Source organism: Piliocolobus tephrosceles, chromosome 10 (genome assembly GCF_002776525.5).
Source record: "Piliocolobus tephrosceles isolate RC106 chromosome 10, ASM277652v3, whole genome shotgun sequence".
Taxonomy (NCBI): Eukaryota; Metazoa; Chordata; class Mammalia; order Primates; family Cercopithecidae; genus Piliocolobus; species Piliocolobus tephrosceles.
In genome coordinates this window covers 44,194,555-44,212,720 of record NC_045443.1, presented here as the reverse complement: position 1 = coordinate 44,212,720, position 18,166 = coordinate 44,194,555, and the positions used below count along the sequence as shown (strand labels likewise).

Here is an 18,166-nt window from a genome sequence, read left to right as displayed (position 1 = left end):
TCGTTTCCATTTGCTGAGAGCACAGATTTATTTCTGTAAATTGAAAAGACTGGAAATAGCCAAAAGGATTGTTAGACTAATGGTATCCTCCACTGAGCTTCCTGGGGAAGATTCTCAGCAGTGCCATTTCCCTTAGAATGTTACCAAGCCTAAAGGAGTGAGGACAGTGGAAAATGAAATGGGGATGGGGAAGGAGAAAAAAAGGGGACAAAAGGTGCTAATTTTGTAAAATCCCATGAAATAGAGAAAAGATTCTTCAGGGTGACAAATGTTGAAAACAGCTGTGATCCCTCTGGTAACAGAGATACTCAAACAATTTAAGAGACTCTAGACAGCAGCATCAAAATCTGGACGATGGAGTAGGCACATCTGAAATAATGATGAATAAATTTGTAAAACTAAGGGTGCATTTCCTTCCTAGAGTAGAGAAGGCTTTCCTTTGTGGTGAACAACTGGACAAAGTATTGAAAAATAAAGCCTGTATGAACATCAAACTTGGCTCTTTGGGCCTTTGTTTTTTTCTCTTAGGAGTCTTTTAACTCTAGAAAACTGAGGCGACACAAATAAACCCTGGATTAAGAGTGGGAATTTCAGGGGCTGTGGTGAATTGCTTCTTATGTTATGCTAGTCTGCCTGTAAATTTGCTATAGCAGATACCTTTGGTTGCCTGCCCTATAGCTAGTCCCTACTCACTCTCTTCTAACAGAACTCTAAATTTTTTCTAGTATCCACACTTTTTCAAGAAACCATGGGCATTAGGAATAGCTGGTCCCATTCTCATTTCCAAGTGTCATAATTTGATTATACTAACTGCTGTGGATTTAAAGTCCCCTCTAAAATCATGAGAAAATGTAATTATCAATGGGATGGTGTTAAGAAATGGGACCATTAAAAGGTTATTAGGCCATGAAGGCTCCCTCATGAATAGGTTAATGTCATTATTGTGGAAGTGGGTTCATTATTGTGAAAATGGGTTGTTATAAAAGTGAGTTTGGTGCCGTCTGTTTGTTGCTCTTGTCCTCATTTGCTCTTCTGTCTTCCACCATGCGATGGCATAGCATGAAGACCCTCACAACATGCCAGCAACTTAACATCAAACTTTCCAGCCTCCATAACTATGAGAAATAAATTTCCTTTATTTATAAATTACTGGGCCTGTGGTATTCTGTTATAGCAGCACAAAAGGAATGAAGAAAATTGGTATCCAGAAGTGGGGCTGTTATAACAAATAATGGGTAACATGGATGTGGTTTTGGAACTGGATAATGAGTAAAGGTTGTAAGAATTTGGAAGGGCAGGCCAGAAAAAGGTTAGTTTGGCATGAATAAAGCAGTAGAGGCAATTCTGGTGAGGGCTTAGAAGACTCCAGAACTAGAGAGAGCCTAAGTCTTCTTAGGGATTACTTAAGTGATAGAATATCAGTAGAATACAATATATCAATAGAAATATGGATGCGTAAATACATATCAATAGAATACTGATAGTAAATGGTAAATAGATATCAATAGAAATAGGATATGGATGGTAGACAGATAGAAATAGAATATGGATGGTAAATAGAATATGGATAGACAAATAGAAAATGGATAGACAAATAGAAATAGAACATGGATGGTAAATAGATATCGACAGAAATATGGATAGTAAATAGATATCAATAGAAATAGAATATGGATGGTAAACAGATATCAATGGAAATACGGATGGTAAAGGCCATTCTGAGGAAATCTCAGATGGAATTGAGGAACAACGAATTGGAAACTGAAGTAAAGACCATGCTTGTTATATAACCGCAAAGAATATGACTGAATTGTGTTTATGGCTGAGGGCTTTATGGAAGGTGACATTTAAGAGCAATGAGGCCAGGCACAGTGGCTCACACCTGTAATCCCAGTACTTTGGGAGGCTGAGGTGAGCAGATCACTTGAGGTCAGAAGTTTGAGACCAGCCTGGCCAATATGGTGAAACCCTGTCTCTACTAAAAAACAAAAAACAAAAATAAGCCGGGCACAGTGACACATGCCTATAGTCCCAGCTACTTAGGAGGCTGAGAAAGGAGAATTGCTTGAGCCCAGGAGGTGGAAATTGCAGTGAGCTGAGATTGCACCACTGCACTCCTGCCTGGGCACCAGAGCAAGACTCCATTTCAAAAAAAAAAAAAAAAAAAAAAAAAAAAGAGCAATGAACTAGGATATCTAAATAAATTTCTAAACAAAACATTGTAGAAGCTATTAGGCTACTTTAAACTGCATACAGTAAGATGCAAGAGGAAAGAAATGACTCAGACATGGAATTTATAATTACAGTCATGTTTTAGTCAACAACCAATCACATACAGGTATATCTGAGAAGTATTGTGGCTTTGGTTTCTGACCACTGCAATAAAACAAGTATCACAATAAAGTAAATCATTTGAATTTTTGGGTTTGCCAGCACATATAAAAGTTATGTTTACACTATACTTTAGTCTATGAAGTGTGCAAGACCATTGTATCCAAAAAAAGTACATATCTTAATTAAAAAGACTTTATTGCTAAAAATGCTAATAATGATCTCAGCCATCGGTAAGCTGTAATCATTTTGCTGGTATAGGGTCTTGCCTTAATCTGATCAGGGTGGTAGTTGTTGAAAATTGGGGTGGCTGTGGCAATTTCTTAAAATAAGACAACAATGAAGTTTGCCTCATCAATTAACTCTTCCTTTCATGAAAGATTTTTTTCTGTAGCATGAGATGCTGTTTGATAGCATTTTACCCACAGTAGGACTTCTTTCAAAACTGGAGTCAATCCTCTCAAAACCTGCCACTGCTTTATCAGCTAAGTTTATTAAATATTCTAAATCCTTTGTTGTCATTTCAACAACATTCACAGCATCTTCACCAGGAGTAGATTCCATCTCAAGAAACCACTTTCTTTGGTTATCCATAAGAAGCAACTCCTTATTTGTTCAAGTTTTATCATGATGTTGTAGTAATTCAATCACCTCTTCAGTCACCGCTTCTATTTCTAGTTCTATTGCTATTTGCGCCACATCTGCAGTTACTTCCTCCACTGAAGTCTTGAATCCTTAAAGTCACCCATGAGAACTGGAATCAACTCTTCCAAACTCTGTTAATGTTGATATTTTGACGTCCTCCTATGAATCATGAATGTTCTCACTGGCATCTAGAATGGTAAATTTTTTTCCAGAAAGTTTTCAATTTTCTTGGTCCAGATCAATTAGAGGAATCACTGTCTATAGCAGCTGTAGCCTTATGAAATGTATTTCTTAAATGACAAGACTTGAAAGTTGAAATTACTCCTTGATCCATGGGCTGCAGAATGAACGTTGTAGTAGCAGGCACAAAAACAACATTTATCTCCTTGTACATCTTCATCAGAGCTCTTGAGTGAATAGGTGAATTGTCAATAAGCAGTAATATTGTAAAAGGAATTTATCTTTCTGAGTAATAGATCTCAATAGTGGACTTGAAAATATTCAGTAAACCTTGCTGTAAATAGATGTGTTGTTATCCAGGGTTTGTTCCATTTCTATAGCACAGGCAGAGTTGATTTAGCATTATTCCTAAGAGCCCTAGGATTTTCAGAATGATAAATGAGCATTAGCTTCAACTTCAAGTCACCAGTTGCATCGGTACCTAACAAGACAGTCAGCCTGTCCTTTGAAGCTTTGAAGTTAGACACTGACTTCTCTCTAGCTATGCAAGTCCTAGGCGGGATTTTCTTCCAACTGAAGGCTGTTTTATCTACATTGAAAATCTTGTTTAGTGTAGCTGCCTTCATCCATTGTCTTAGCAAGATCTTCTAAATAACATTCTGCAGCTTCTACCAAAGTGTTGTTGCTCTACCTTGCACTTTTATGTACTGGAAATGGCTTCTTTCCTTAAACCTCATGAACCAGTCTCTCAGCTGGCTTCAACCTTTTCTTCTGCAGCTTCCTCACCTTTTTTCAGTCTTCATAGAATTGAAGAAATTTAGGGTCTTGCTCTGGATTAGGCTTTGGCTTGAGGGAATGCTGTGGTTGGTTTGATCATCTATTCAGACCTCTAAAATAGTTTCCGTATCAGAAATAAGGCTGTTTTGCTTTCTTATCATTTGTATGTTCACTGAAGTAGCACTTTTAATTTGCTTCAAGAATTTTTCTTTCGCATTTACAACTTGGTTAACTATGTGGCACAAGAGGCCTAACTTTCAGCCTATCTCAGCTTTTGACATGGGTTCCTCAGGAAGCTTAATCATTCCTAGCTTTTGGTTTAAAGTAAGAGACTTGTGACTTTTTCTTTCACTTAGAGGCCATTGTAGAATTATTAATTGACCTAATTTCAATACTGTTGTGTCTCAGGGAATAGGAAGGCCCAAGGGATTTTGAGACAGGGGAATGGCCACTTGGTGGAGCAGACAGAACACACAGAACGTTTGTTGATTAAGTTTGCTGTTGGTGGTCCTGTAAGATGATAATACCATATTTTCACCTTACTTCTTTTATATTTAGATATGTTTAGATACACAAATAGTTACCATTGTGTTCCCTTGGGTCCATCATATAGCCTAGTTGTGTAGTAGGCTATATCACATAGGTTTGTGTAAGTACACTCTGTAATGTTCAGATGATGACAAAATTGCCTGACAATGCCTTTTTTAGAAATGCAATGTATGACTATAAAGGAGAAGCAGAACGGAAAAATTTTGAAAATTTTCAACATGCCATGTGAAGAATAAAAAAGCCTGTTCAGGAGAGCAAACTAAGTGTGCGACCAAGAAACTGTTCAGGAGATTAGTGTGAACAGAAAGGATCATCAAGACAATAGGAGGATGACCTAAAAGTCATGTAGAGATCCTTGAGGCTGTGTCTCCTGTTACAGGACCAGAGCTCTAGGAGGGCAGAATAGTTTCAAAGGATGATCCTGAGAACCCTCTGTGGGCTCTCTACCCAGAGCCTCCTAGGTGTCTCCTTCCCACATTTCAGTGCAGTGCTCTTCAGCTGCCTTAGCTGTGGCTCAAGTGGGACCAGGTGTGGCTCAACCCACCACTCTACAAAGTATAAGCCATAAATCTTGGTGGCATTCATGTGGTGCTAGTTTTTTAGTGCCCCACAGCAAGAACTGTGGGGGCACGGTTTCTTTTACCTAGATTTCAAAGGATGTCATAAACAGCCTGGGGTCCCTGATAAAAATTTTTTGCAGGAGTGGAGTAACTACAGAGAGCCCCAACTAGGGCAATGCTAAGTGGAAATGTAGGGTCAGAGCTGCCATAGAGAGTTTCCACCAGGGCAATGACTAGTAAAGTTTATTTCTGGGCTCTCTATTCTGTTCTGTTTATCTATGTGCCTATTTTTACACCAGTACCATACTCTTTAGATTACTATAGCTTTGTAACATAATTTGAAGTCAGAAAGTATGATCCTCTAGCTTTGTTCTTCCTGTTCAAGATTGTTGTAACTATTCAGGGTCTTTTGTGTTTACAAGTAAATTTTAGGATTTTTTCTTTTTCAGTGAAAAATGCCATGGGAATTTTGATAGGGATTACACTGAACTTATAGCTTGCTTAAAATAAAATGGAAATTTTGGCAATATGATTTTTCTGATTCCGTGACCATGGGATATCTTTCCATTTGTTTGTGTCTTCTTTATTTCTTTCATCAAAGTCTTATAGTTTTCTGTGTACAGATCTTTCACCTCCTTGGTTAAATTTATTTCTAAATATTTTATTTTCTGATGCTATTATAAATAGAATTGTTTTCTAAGTTTCTTTTATGAATAGTTTTTTATTCATGTAAGCTTGTCATTCATGTATAGTAACAAAGCTGAGTTTTGTATGTTAATTTTGTGTCTTGTAACTTTACTAAATTCATTTATTAGCTGTAATAGTTTGTTGGTCAAATATTTAGGACTGGCTATGTACAAGATCATGTCATCTGTAAAGAGAAACAATTTACCTTTTACTTTTCCAATTTAGATGCATTTTATTTCTTTTTCTTGCCTAACTGCTCTGGCTAGGACTTCCAATGCTATACTGAATAGAATCAGCAAGAATGGGTATCCATCCTTGCCTTGTTCCTGATCTTAGAGGTAAAGCTTTCAGTGTTTTTTTTTTTTTTATTTTTTATTTTTTTTTGAGACGGAGTCTTGCTCTGTTGCCCGGGCTGGAGTGCAGTGGCCGGATCTCAGCTCACTGCAAGCTCCGCCTCCCGGGTTTACGCCATTCTCCTGTCTCAGCCTCCTGAGTAGCTGGGACTACAGGCGTCCGCCACCTCGCCCGGCTAGTTTTTTGTATTTTTAGTAGAGACGGGGTTTCACCGTGTTAGCCAGGATGGTCTTGATCTCCTGAGCTCGTGATCCACCCATCTCGGCCTCCCAAGTGCTGGGATTACAGGCTTGAGCCACCGCGCCCGGCCGCTTTCAGTGTTTTACAGTTGGGTATGATGTTAGCTGTGGGCTTACTATATATGACCTCTATTATGTTGAGGTAAATTGTTTCTATACCTAACAAGTGGAGAGTTTTCATCATAAAAGGATGTTGAATTTTGTCAATGCATTTCTGCTTCTATCGAAATGATCATAGTTTTTATTTTTATTTTTGTTAATGTAGTGTTGATTTGTGTACGAATTTCTTAAAATTAGTTTTTTGCCTCTTTCTTTTGCTTCTGTTCCCACAATTTGTAAATTCATTTGCCTGATAGTGTCTCATGGCTTCTTTATGCTTTCTTAATTCTTTTAATTTCTTCTTTTGTTTTTGTTCCTCTAATTGGCTAATTTCCAATAATCTATTTTTGATTTGCTGAGTTTTTTCTTCTGCAGGATCAACTCTGTTGTCGAAGATCTCTATTGAATTTTTTTTTTTTTCAGTTCTGTCATTATATTCCTCAGCTCTAAGATTTTTGTTTGGTTCTTTTCTATGGTTTTTATTTCTTTATTAAACTTCTCATTTTGTTTATGGATTGTCTATATGATTGCATCTGTTTGTGTTCTCTTGCATCTGGTTGAGTTTTTTTAAGATACAGTCAGGAAGTATTTGGAATCATTTGTCAGGCAATTCATACATAACCATTTATTGGGGGTTGGTTACTGGAGCTTTATTAGTTTCTTTTGGTGTCATGTTTGCCTGATTCTTCTTGATCTGTGTAGCTTTGCATTGGTGTCTGTGCATTTGAAGGAGCAAACACCTTTTCCAGTCTTTACAGATTGATTTCAGCAGGTAAAGACGTCTTGTTAGGTCCATGGGCTGATGGAATTGCCAGCAGGATTGCAGTTGAATGGGGTTGGAGTTGGGCAATGTGACTGCTGCTGGGTCCAGTGTGGGGTCTGAAGTTGGTGGGCCTGTTACCAGAGGCTCAAGTGAGCATGGATCCTCTCTGGTCCTTGAGTGAAATCAACTGTCTCTAAGTCTTTGGTCAGTAGGTCTGGTTCTGGGACAAGGGTCCACTTCAGGGTTCAAAGTTTGGTCTACAGCTGGCAGGCCTGTTGCCAGATGCATGGATGGGTATAGTTCCCACAGGGTCTCGGGGAGGGTTCCCACTGGTTCACTGGGCAGAAGAGAGGGACTAAAACTGAGTCACAGGACTGCTTCAGGGTCCACACACAAGCTCAAGGCCTGCCTCCTGGGTCATGGATGAAGGTGCCTCCTCCTGGGTCCTTTGTTGGGAAGGACTGCCCTGGGACTGCAGCTGAGTGGTGCTGAAGCTGGGTCACAGGGCTGCTTCAAGATCTGGCCTAAGATTTACTTAGGTCAGTGAGTCTGCCTCTAGTGACATAAATGAGTATGTCTTCTGGCACATCCCTGGGATGGGAGGACTGCAGTCAGATTGCAGCTTAGAGGGCCTGGAAGCAAGTTTTAGGGCTCTTTGAAGGTCTGCTGTGGAATGCAGGCAAACAGGTGGGCCTCTCAAGGCATGGATGGGCATGTTTCCCAGCAGGTTCCTGTGTGAGCAGGACTGCTCTCAGACCATGGCCAAGAGAGCTTGGAGCTGGGTCCCAAGCTGCTTCAGGATCCACAGCCAGGACTGTGGTCAGCAGGCCTGTCACCTGAAGCACAGGTGGGTGTGAGTCCTCCCAGATCCCCTGGTAGATGGCTCTGGTGGCAGGACCAAAGCCAAATCGGGCTGTAGCTGAGTCCACAGAGGAACAGAATGTTTCTGATTCTGTCACAGGACCACATCTAGGTGGTATACTCACTAGGTGGTGAGTATACCACCTAGATGTGAGTCTGCCCTTTCAAAGGAGCCATCTTTGGTCTTAGGCTGTGCTTGGGTTTTGCAAACTGGGATCCACAGCTCCCACAAAGGCACTTTTGTCCATGGATGGCCACCAAATTCTTGTTGCTCTGGGGAAATATGATCAAGGGACCTCCTATTCCATCATTTTTTCCTCCCTGTTATATCTTAAACAGACACTTAGTGAGGAGGAAATTAAGCAGCCTTCTCAAGGCTCTATAACTAGTAAAGAGCAAAACCAGGACTCAAATCATGATCTTCTGCTTGCCCAGCTGAAGTGATCAACCATTATACAGCCTCATCCTTTTAAGTACCTCCAGTGAATTCAGTTTCTTGAGTATGAAACAGCTTAAAGGCATGTAGAATGTTTTAGAAATGATCCCTAGTTGAAGGCCACTTCAGTGAATACACTCATCTTACCTAAGAAGGTTTTGTTTTGTTTTGCTCAGGATATTCAGCAGGTAAACATATTTTGGTACGCACAGGGACAAACTAGTCAACTGTATTAAATAGAGAAGGGAGATCCACTTCCTTTGCACTCTTTTGGAAGAGTATTTTGGATATATTTTCTTTTTTGTGCATGCAACCACTATAATTATGATTAGAGGAAAATTCTGTCCTATCTTTTATCAAGACGTGAGGCATTTTCACTGTCGTCTAAGATAACTGAAATCTCAGTAGTGAAGCAAATCATTAGTATTTCAATCTTGGTTGTGTTTTCTATGTGGGTCAGAATGGAGACAGTATATCATCTCATTCCATTGATCGAATGAGAAGAGAGATTTTAGTTACAAATATTAATGCTTAAAACAGAGTTGAAAGTTACAACATATTTTGCTGTCCCTGACACTTTGATATATATATTTCTTGGCAGTTCAAGATGCCAGGGGCATAGAAGTCTAGATAATATAGGTCAAGAATCCCTGGGTTTTCAAATCCACATTTTACATCAAAACTATAACCAAATGAATCTTAAAACTTTGTACTTATTTAAATTATGGATTTATTTTAGAATCTGTGCTTTGCTGCATTATATATTTACAATGTTGAAAAAGATTAGATTTCAATGATCAGGATGATGTAGCAAAAGCAAAACAATGTTCTTTTTCAGAAAGCATCACTCCATTATTAAAAATCTAGACTATCTGATAAGCAAAATTCCTCATTAATGTGCAGTAACACATGCAAGGTAGTCTTTTAATCCTGGAAGCTTGTTCAGAAGGAAGCACCAAAAAATGGAATGCTTATTTTATTTTCAAGCTGGGTTTTTCAATTACCCTGGCAGGATGAGTTTTAATCAGCTTTTGTTGTAACATGAGTAGTAACTTCAATATATACCACACACGCACATCATCTAATATTTTATTCCCTATCCACACCAAACACACATGCACACACTATATACCATACACATGCCACACCACACAGATACATACATAAATACTGTGCTGCATATGTATACTCTCCTCTCCATCAAGCACAGAAAAATACACTATACACATGCCACAGCATAGCACACACACAATAGCATATACACACATACCTCTCACATCAAACCCATGTACACACATACCATACCACACACATATACATACTATGTGCACATACACCACACAAACACAAGACTTTGCCACACATGCACTACCCATACCACATCACACCTACATTCCCTTTCATACCCAGCACACATACACATACATCCCACATAATCTGGCCATTGGCTGCCTTCCTGACCTTATTTCCAACTCTCCCCTTTTCATTGTACTTGAGCTACACCTTCCTCTTTGCCTTGTCTTGAGCACACCAAACACACTTCTGTCTTAGCCCATTGGCATTTGCTGTTCCCTCTGCCTGAACTTCTCTTTTCCTGAATGTGCACATGGTATATTCCCTTATCCTTAGAGATCCTTTCCCTGACCCTCCCCCAGTGCAGGATAGCACCCAGATCACTTGTTCTCTGCAACTGTCTGCTGCTCTCCATTACTGTCCTGACTGGCCTTAGCTACCTGTATTCTGAATTCCAACCATAAAATGTAAGCGGTTCTTAGAAATCATCTAATTTAGTCTAATGTCCTCATTTTGCAAACAACAAGAGGGAAGCTTCAAAAAGAGAAGTAACTTGTCCAAGGTTACAAAAATCATTCATTCATCCATTCAGCAAATATTGAGTAAACATCTATTATGTCACTATTCTTGGTACTAGGTATCAGAGGGGTACAAAAAGGGCAAGGACTTTGAACTCATGAAACTTACAGTCTATTCAGGGAGACAGATAATAAACAAACAAATATATAAAATAATGTCAGGTAGTGATTAATGCTTAAAGAAAAAACACAAGGAGGGAAAAGGAGGTAGAAGTATGAAAGATCTAAGAATAGTTGAAAAACATTGTCCAAAAGGCACAAGGACATACAGTCTATTGGAAATTCTTCAGATGTTAAAGCATCTGTTTATTCAAGATGGTAAACAAGTGGCATCCTGGTTTGCAAATGCAGAAGGCTTAGCTAGGGGGTCATTTGGACTTGAAAAGGAAGCATGGTTTCTGAGTCTTGGCTCAAGGCAAGCATGGTGTAGACCTTTATACATTAAAATGACATTCACAGTGACAATAACTGCAGTTAAGATAATGGTGAAATACACACTGGATCCATACAAAGCATTGTACACAATGAGGCATCATAGAGTTTAGATACTCCTGTTAATGTCAGGTACTGATAGTGGATAGAGCTAATCTGAAAACCTGGAACATATAGAATCTTCTAAGAAAATAATTAATAGTCTAAAAACATGAGCCAGGCTACTGAAAGTTAGGAAGTCAAAAGCGGCCATGCATAAGGCAAGACCAAAATCTGATTACTTGCCTAATAATGTCCAGTTCTATACTTATTCTGGAAAGATCGAAGTCTACTACTGCCATCATGAGAAGAGGCCAGGCAAAACAAAGGCTAAGAAGGGCAGATCTGATCTGGGAAAAAAAGAGACCAAGAAGCAATGGCTCCTAAGAAAATAACCTACCAGCATCTCAGAAACTCCCTTTGTCTTCTCATGTTTGAGGTTCTATTCAGGAAGCAGGCATCAAATGGAAATATCTGAGTATGTGTATGTGTGTTTGTATGCATGTGTGTGTAAAAGAGGAAAGAACAGACATGTTTTGGAGGCATTGCTACCTATTGAACAGTATGTCCTGTTTACCATGTCTGGTACAACTCATCATCTTTTTAAGGAAACTTTTTTAAGAAATAGTAACCTGAGTTTGTATGCTATGTGAAACTCCAGAATGAGGGCTGCTTCTCAGATTATTTGAACTGTTCATATGCAATTTCAAAAATGTTGACCATTTGCACTTAACTAATAATGTCCTTTTCAATGACAAGAAGTTATTCTGAATAAAGTTTCAAATCACTGAAATGGCTCACATCTCTTAGTTTCAATGTAAACATCTCTGGAAGCAATGTACATTTTGGGACTACCTAAGCCTTGTAAACTTTAAGTATTTAAATTATATATTTTTTGTTTGATTTTTTTTTTTTTTTTTTTTTTCTGACAGGGCCTCACTCACCCTGTCACCCAGGCTGGAGTGCAGTGGCGTGATCTCGGCTCAATGCAGCCTCAACCTCCAGGCTCAAGTGATCCTCCCATCTCAGCTTCCCAAGTAGCTGGGACTACAGGAGTGCACCACTATGCCCAGCTAATTTTTGTGTTTGTCGTAGAGATGGGATTTTGCCATGCTGCCCAGGCTGAAATGATTCCTTTTTTGAAAGACGGAATAGCTTTCCCTAAATGTTTAGAAATTAGGATAGAAACATCTTAGAAACACTTATACAATAATTTAATAGCATTCTTTTAGGTCTTATGTTATATAGCTTAAATATTTTGTCTCCCATAACAGATAAATTATTTTTGCAAAGGATTGCCTTGGATTTGTTGATGATTCCAACTCTAATCACGTCTATATTTGAAGACATATATTGGACATGATGAAATAAGAAGCTAACATGTTTAATCAAAATATGCCTTTAATTATTTAAATGTGAAGGAAATAAAAAATGAAATTAAGACTTTATTTATATTCATCATGGGAAATTTTCAAAATAGGTTTTGTAATTAGTACCAAAACCTTTTACAACTTGGAGAATGGCAATAAGACATTGCTGAAAGTAATCTATAGATATGTTACTTCCCAATGATTACAGTAATCGAGAGTGTTGCATAGTTTGCAAAATAATTCATGAGTTCTTTTAATTAGCAAAACAAGGTATTGGCTAGGAATACAAGTTATTATTATTTACAATTTATAGATTCGAAAACAGAACCATAGAAACTTGAGGGAGTTACCCAAGGTTACATGGCAAAGGAGTGGCAGTGGCACATCTGGAATCCAAGTCCAGTGACTCTCATCATAATGGCCTTTTTATATCGTGCTTCTCTTGCCAACTATGACTTGTCTTCTAGTATATGTAGATATCATTTATACTTAAATATTTGCATAATACTATTTCATAATGAGGTTAAGATGATTAAAATGAAAATTAAAGTTTGTCAACAGCGTCACTTAAAATTTGGAAGATTATGGTATTAGGTCTAACATTTAAGTCTCGAATCCATCTTGAATTAATCTTCGTATAAGGAGTAAGGAAAGGATCCAGTTTCAGCTTTCTACTTATGGCTAGACAATTTTCCCAGCACCATTTATTAAATAGGGAATCCTTTCCCCATTTCTTGTTTCTCTCAGGTTTGTCAAAGATCAGATGGCTGTAGATGTGTGGTATTATTTCTGAGGACTCTGTTCTGTTCCATTGGTCTATATCTCTGTTTTGGTACCAGTACCATGCTGTTTTGGTTACTGTAGAACCTAGGTAGTACCATTCAGGACATAGGCATGGGCAAGGACTTTATGTCTAAAACACCAAAAGCAACAGCAGCAAAAGCCAAAATCGACAAATGGGATCTAATTAAATTAAAGAGCTTCTGCACAGCAAAAGAAACTACCATCAGAGTGAACAGGCAACCTACAGAATGGGAGAAAATTTTTGCAATCTACTCATCTGACAAAGGGCTATTATCCAGCATCTACAAAGAACTCAAACAAACATACAAGAAAAAAACAACCCCATCAAAAAGTGGGGAAAGGATATGAACAGACATTTCTCAAAAGAAGACATTCATACAGCCAACAGACACATGAAAAAATGCTCATCATCACTCGCCATCAGAGAAATGCAAATCAAAACCACAATGAGATACCATCTCACACCAGTTAGAATGGCAATCATTAAAAAGTCAGGAAACAACAGGTGTTGTGTGGAGAAATAGGAACACTTTTACACTGTTGGTGGGATTGTAAACTAGTTCAACCATTATGGAAAACAGTATGGCAATTCCTCAAGGATCTAGAACTAGATGTACCATATGACCCAGCCATCCCACTACTGGGTATATACCCAAAGGGTTATAAATCATGCTGCTATAAAGACACATGCACACATATGTTTATTGCGGCACTATTCACAATAGCAAAGACTTGGAATCAACCCAAATGTCCATCTGTGACAGACTGGATTAAGAAAATGTGGCACATATACACCACGGAATACTATGCAGCCATAAAAAAGGATGAGTTTGCATCCTTTGTAGGGACATGGATGCAGCTGGAAACCATCATTCTTAGCAAACTATCACAAGAACAGAAAACCAAACACCGCATATTCTCACTCATAGGTGGGAACTGAACAATGAGATCACTTGGACTCGGGAAGGAGAACATCACACACCGGGGCCTATCATGGGGAGGGGGGAGGGGGAAGGGATTGCATTGGGAGTTATACCTGATATAAATGATGAATTGATGGGTGCTGACGAGTTGATGGGTGCAGCACACCAACATGGCACAAGTATACATATGTAACAAACCTGCGCAATATGCACATGTACCCTAGAACTTAAAGTATAATAAAAAAAAAAAAAGTGAAAGAATCAAAAAAAAAAAAAAAATTGGAAGATTAAGGAGTATGAAAGACACTGAAGAACTACTTTCAAAGAGTCATCTTTTAAAGTTCTGGTGTGCAAGTTTTGTGCAGAGTATAAAGGCATGAATATTTGGTTTCTTTCCAGCTAGGATCACTCAGATTTCCCTTGGGTACATCATGCTGCCTTCTTATTATTCACTTATCCTTTAAAGTAGGTGACAATTTGGCTTTTGTTATTGCCTATATCTCATTTTAAAGTGAAATCAGGCTGAAATTCTTTGTATAAGAGGGCTTAAGAAGTCTATCTGTTAAGATAAAGGGAAGAAAATAATTTACTTCAATCATTAGAAACTTTTGACAGATGGACAGGTTAATATTCTTGATTTACAAAGAGCTCATTCAAATGAACTGAAAGGTGAGCAAATCAATAGAAAAATTGGCAAAAGATAAGATCATCCATCTTACAGAGCAAAAGTACAAATGGGGAAGAAATATGTAAAAGATGATTATAATAAAGGAAATGAATACCAAAACATAATAATATCTATCAAATTGGCAAAAAAAAAAGAAAGAAAGAAAGAAAGAAATTGAATGGTGAGTACTGGCAAAAGTATGGAGGAAAAAAGGCTCTTATACCCTTTTGGTGGAAGTGTAACTTTGAATGCTCTCCTGGAGAGTAATTTGTTCTTATCTATAAAAATCTTTTTTTTTTTTTTTGGAGAACCATCTCAGCAACCCAAACACAGCGGGTTTTCCCTGGATACCATGAACCACACTGTCCAAACCCTCTTCACTCCCACCAACACTGGCCGCCCCACCAACTATGAGATGCTCAAGGAGAAACATGAGTTGGCTGTGCTGGGGGCGCCCCACAATCCTGTTCCTCCGACATTCACTGTGATCCACATCTGCAGTGAGACCTCCGTGCCTGACCATGTCATCTGGTCCCTATTCAACACTTCTTCATGAGCTCCTGCTGCCTGGACTTCATAGCACTCCGTGAAGTCTAGGACAGGAAGTCTATGGACAGGAAGATGGTTGGCGATCTGACTGGGGCCCAGGCCTGTGTCTCCACTGCCAAATGCCTGAATGTCTGAGCCCTGGCTCTGGGTATCTTGACCATTCTGCTCATCCTCATCTCAGTGCTGATCTTCCAAGTCTATCGATAGAACAGGAGGCAGCATCCAGGCCAGGAGCTCTGCCCACAACGTGTCTCCCATGTACTCCACCTTCCATTCCTTGCCCTGCCCCCAGAACCCCATCCTGTATCAGCCCTTTATCCTCACACAATTTTCTACAATGTCATTCAATAAAGTGCACGTGTTCCTGGTGCCAAAAAAAAAAAAAAAAAATTAACTTTCTTTAACATACTAGCTGGTACTTTGGAATAAAAATCTTAATTGCATATATCCTTTGAAGGAGCAAGCCCATTGTATGAAACTTACTATAGGAATATAGTGATGGAAGTTCACCTAGATCTATGGACATGGACACCAAACTCATTAATTAAACCATTATTTGTAATGGCAACAAACTAAATGACCCGTTCCTATCAGTAGGGATTGGTGAAATAAAATACAGTTAAATCCATCGGTGCAAATACTGGTCCCTAAAAAGGGTAAGGTAATATATGAGTATGAAATGATTCTCAGTATTTGGTAATAAGTTAAAAAAATGAGTGAAGAGGTGTGTATAGTGTGAGCTCTGTTCTATGGATTAGCAAAGAAGAAAAATAGATTGAAAATATATCTGAACACATGTATATGCATATATGTATCTTTTTGAGATGGAGTCTCGCTCTGTCACCAGGCTGGAGTGCAGTGGCACAATCTCGGCTCACTGTAATCTTTGCCTCCCGGGTTCAAGCAATTCTCCTGCCTCAGCCTCCTGAGTTGCTGGGACTACAAGCACACGTCACCACGCCCGGCTAATTTTTGTATTTTTAGTAGAGACGGGATTTCACCTTGTTGGCTAGGATGGTCTCGATCTCTTGACCTCATGATCCGCCTGCCTCAGCCTCCCAAAGTGCTGGCGTTACAGGCATGAGCCACGACACCCGGCCTAAGACTTTGTTAAATAGCAATATTCTTTGAGGTGAAAGATTAGTTGGGAAGGGGTCATTCAGGTGGGGAGAGGTAGCTTCAATTTCTGTTTTGTATGTTTTTGCCCTGTTTAAAGTTAATATTTTCTAGCCAGATACATGTATTTTCTGTTTGTTTGTTTGTTTTAAATATTAACAGGGATATCTTCTCTACATTTCACTGAATTGAAGAAAAATAATTGAAGGAAGAAAGGAAGGAAGGACAAAAGGAAGAAAAGAAGAAAGGAGAAAGTTTCATATTGATAAGGAAATACAAACACACAATTACATCTACAAAGTAAATTTTGAAATCTCCTGTACTAATTTCATAAAGGCCTTGCGCTTTCCAAATCTCCTTTTCATTCTCTGAGTGTTGCACAAAATGCCCATCATGTCACGGAATGTATCCTCTGGAATCTGAAGATACTCTCACATCTGGATTGATTATTCACATCATAATACAGTCAAGGGCTGTCTTAGTTCATTCGGGCCACTTTAACAAACTGCCATAGACTGGGTGGCTTATAAACAACAGAAATTCATCTATCACAGTTCCGGCAGCCCAAAATCAGGCGCCAGCATTGTTGGGTTCTGGTGAGGGTTTTCTTCTAGGTTGCAACCTGCCATCTTCTCATATCCTCACAAGGCAGAAAGAGAGGGAGAGAGCTCCCTGGAGTCTCCTTTATAAGGGCCCTAATCCCATTCATGAGGCTAGAGCCTAAATCACCTCCCAAAGGTTGCACTTCATAATACCATCATATCAGGGGTTAGGATTTCAATATATAAACTTTTTAGGGGACAGAAACATTCAGTCCATAACAAGGACCTTGGTTGCTGGAAATAGTATCTTAAAAGTCACCACTAGGATTCCTTTCTTTCCCTTGCCCTGACAAGTAGTATATCTGAGTATAATTTTTGCTCATACTGTGATACTAAACACAGTTTGAGCTGTGGCTTATTTAATATGCACCAGGATTTTATTAGTGCACACTCTAAACAGGTTTCAGTTAGTATGAGATTATCAGGCTTCAACTCACATCTCACACAGTCATTCTTTCAAGTCTCACGGGCATGATGTACCCACCATTCCTACCTTGCTCCACTCCTATAATTAAACCTAAACCATTATTATTGAACTGAACATTACATGACTACTTTTGGTCCAGACATGTATAGATTTTATTTCTGTTTTTTCAGGGCCCTGTACAAGAGATGCCACATCAGAGGATCCATCACATCAAATCCTTCTAGGACAGGGATAGAATTATCTTTAGTCTCTGAGTACAATCCCTACCACAGAAATCATGGACCTTGAAATACTTGGAAAATGTGTTTGTAGACATCATGTTGCCTCTTTTAGTTTAGCTTGTCAAGGGTTGAATTCCAAAATTTTTTGTGCAGATTTACCAATATACAAAAATAGTTAGGAAATAACGTTTGTTTTCATGATTTAAAATAACTTTGCATTATTTTATGGAACTACATGTAAAGAAAACACAGTCCCTTTTGTAAGAAACGGGTGAAAATTATCTTATATATTGTATTTTTAAGCTTTACATATGAAAAATGTTAAGCATATTAAAGTAGAATAGTATATTGAACTATGTATCAGCGTTATGAAATCGCCATATTATCCTTTTCTCCCCTTGAATGTACTATATTTTGAATGATAATCTTTAACAAAAAGAATCTTTAACTTTCAAAAATTCCACAAACATTGGCTAGATATTTGTACCAATTAGATTTTGGTTGTCCTTTCATAGTGATGCTGATATTTAAGGGGATATTACTCTCCAGCCTCTGGACATTCCCCTGTCTCAGCCTCCTGAGTAGCTGGGATGAGCCACCATATCCAACTAATTTTTGTATTTTTAGTAGAGATGGGGTTTCACCATGTTGAAGGGGAAGGTCA

The 18,166-nt window shown here is 38.6% G+C and overlaps 1 pseudogene; it reads left to right on the top strand.

Annotated features, from left to right (window-relative positions):
* The window catches only part of LOC111555274, a 36,561-nt pseudogene extending 21,054 nt beyond the window's left edge, over positions 1-15,507 (top strand).
* The last annotated feature ends 2,659 nt before the right edge of the window (positions 15,508-18,166 follow it).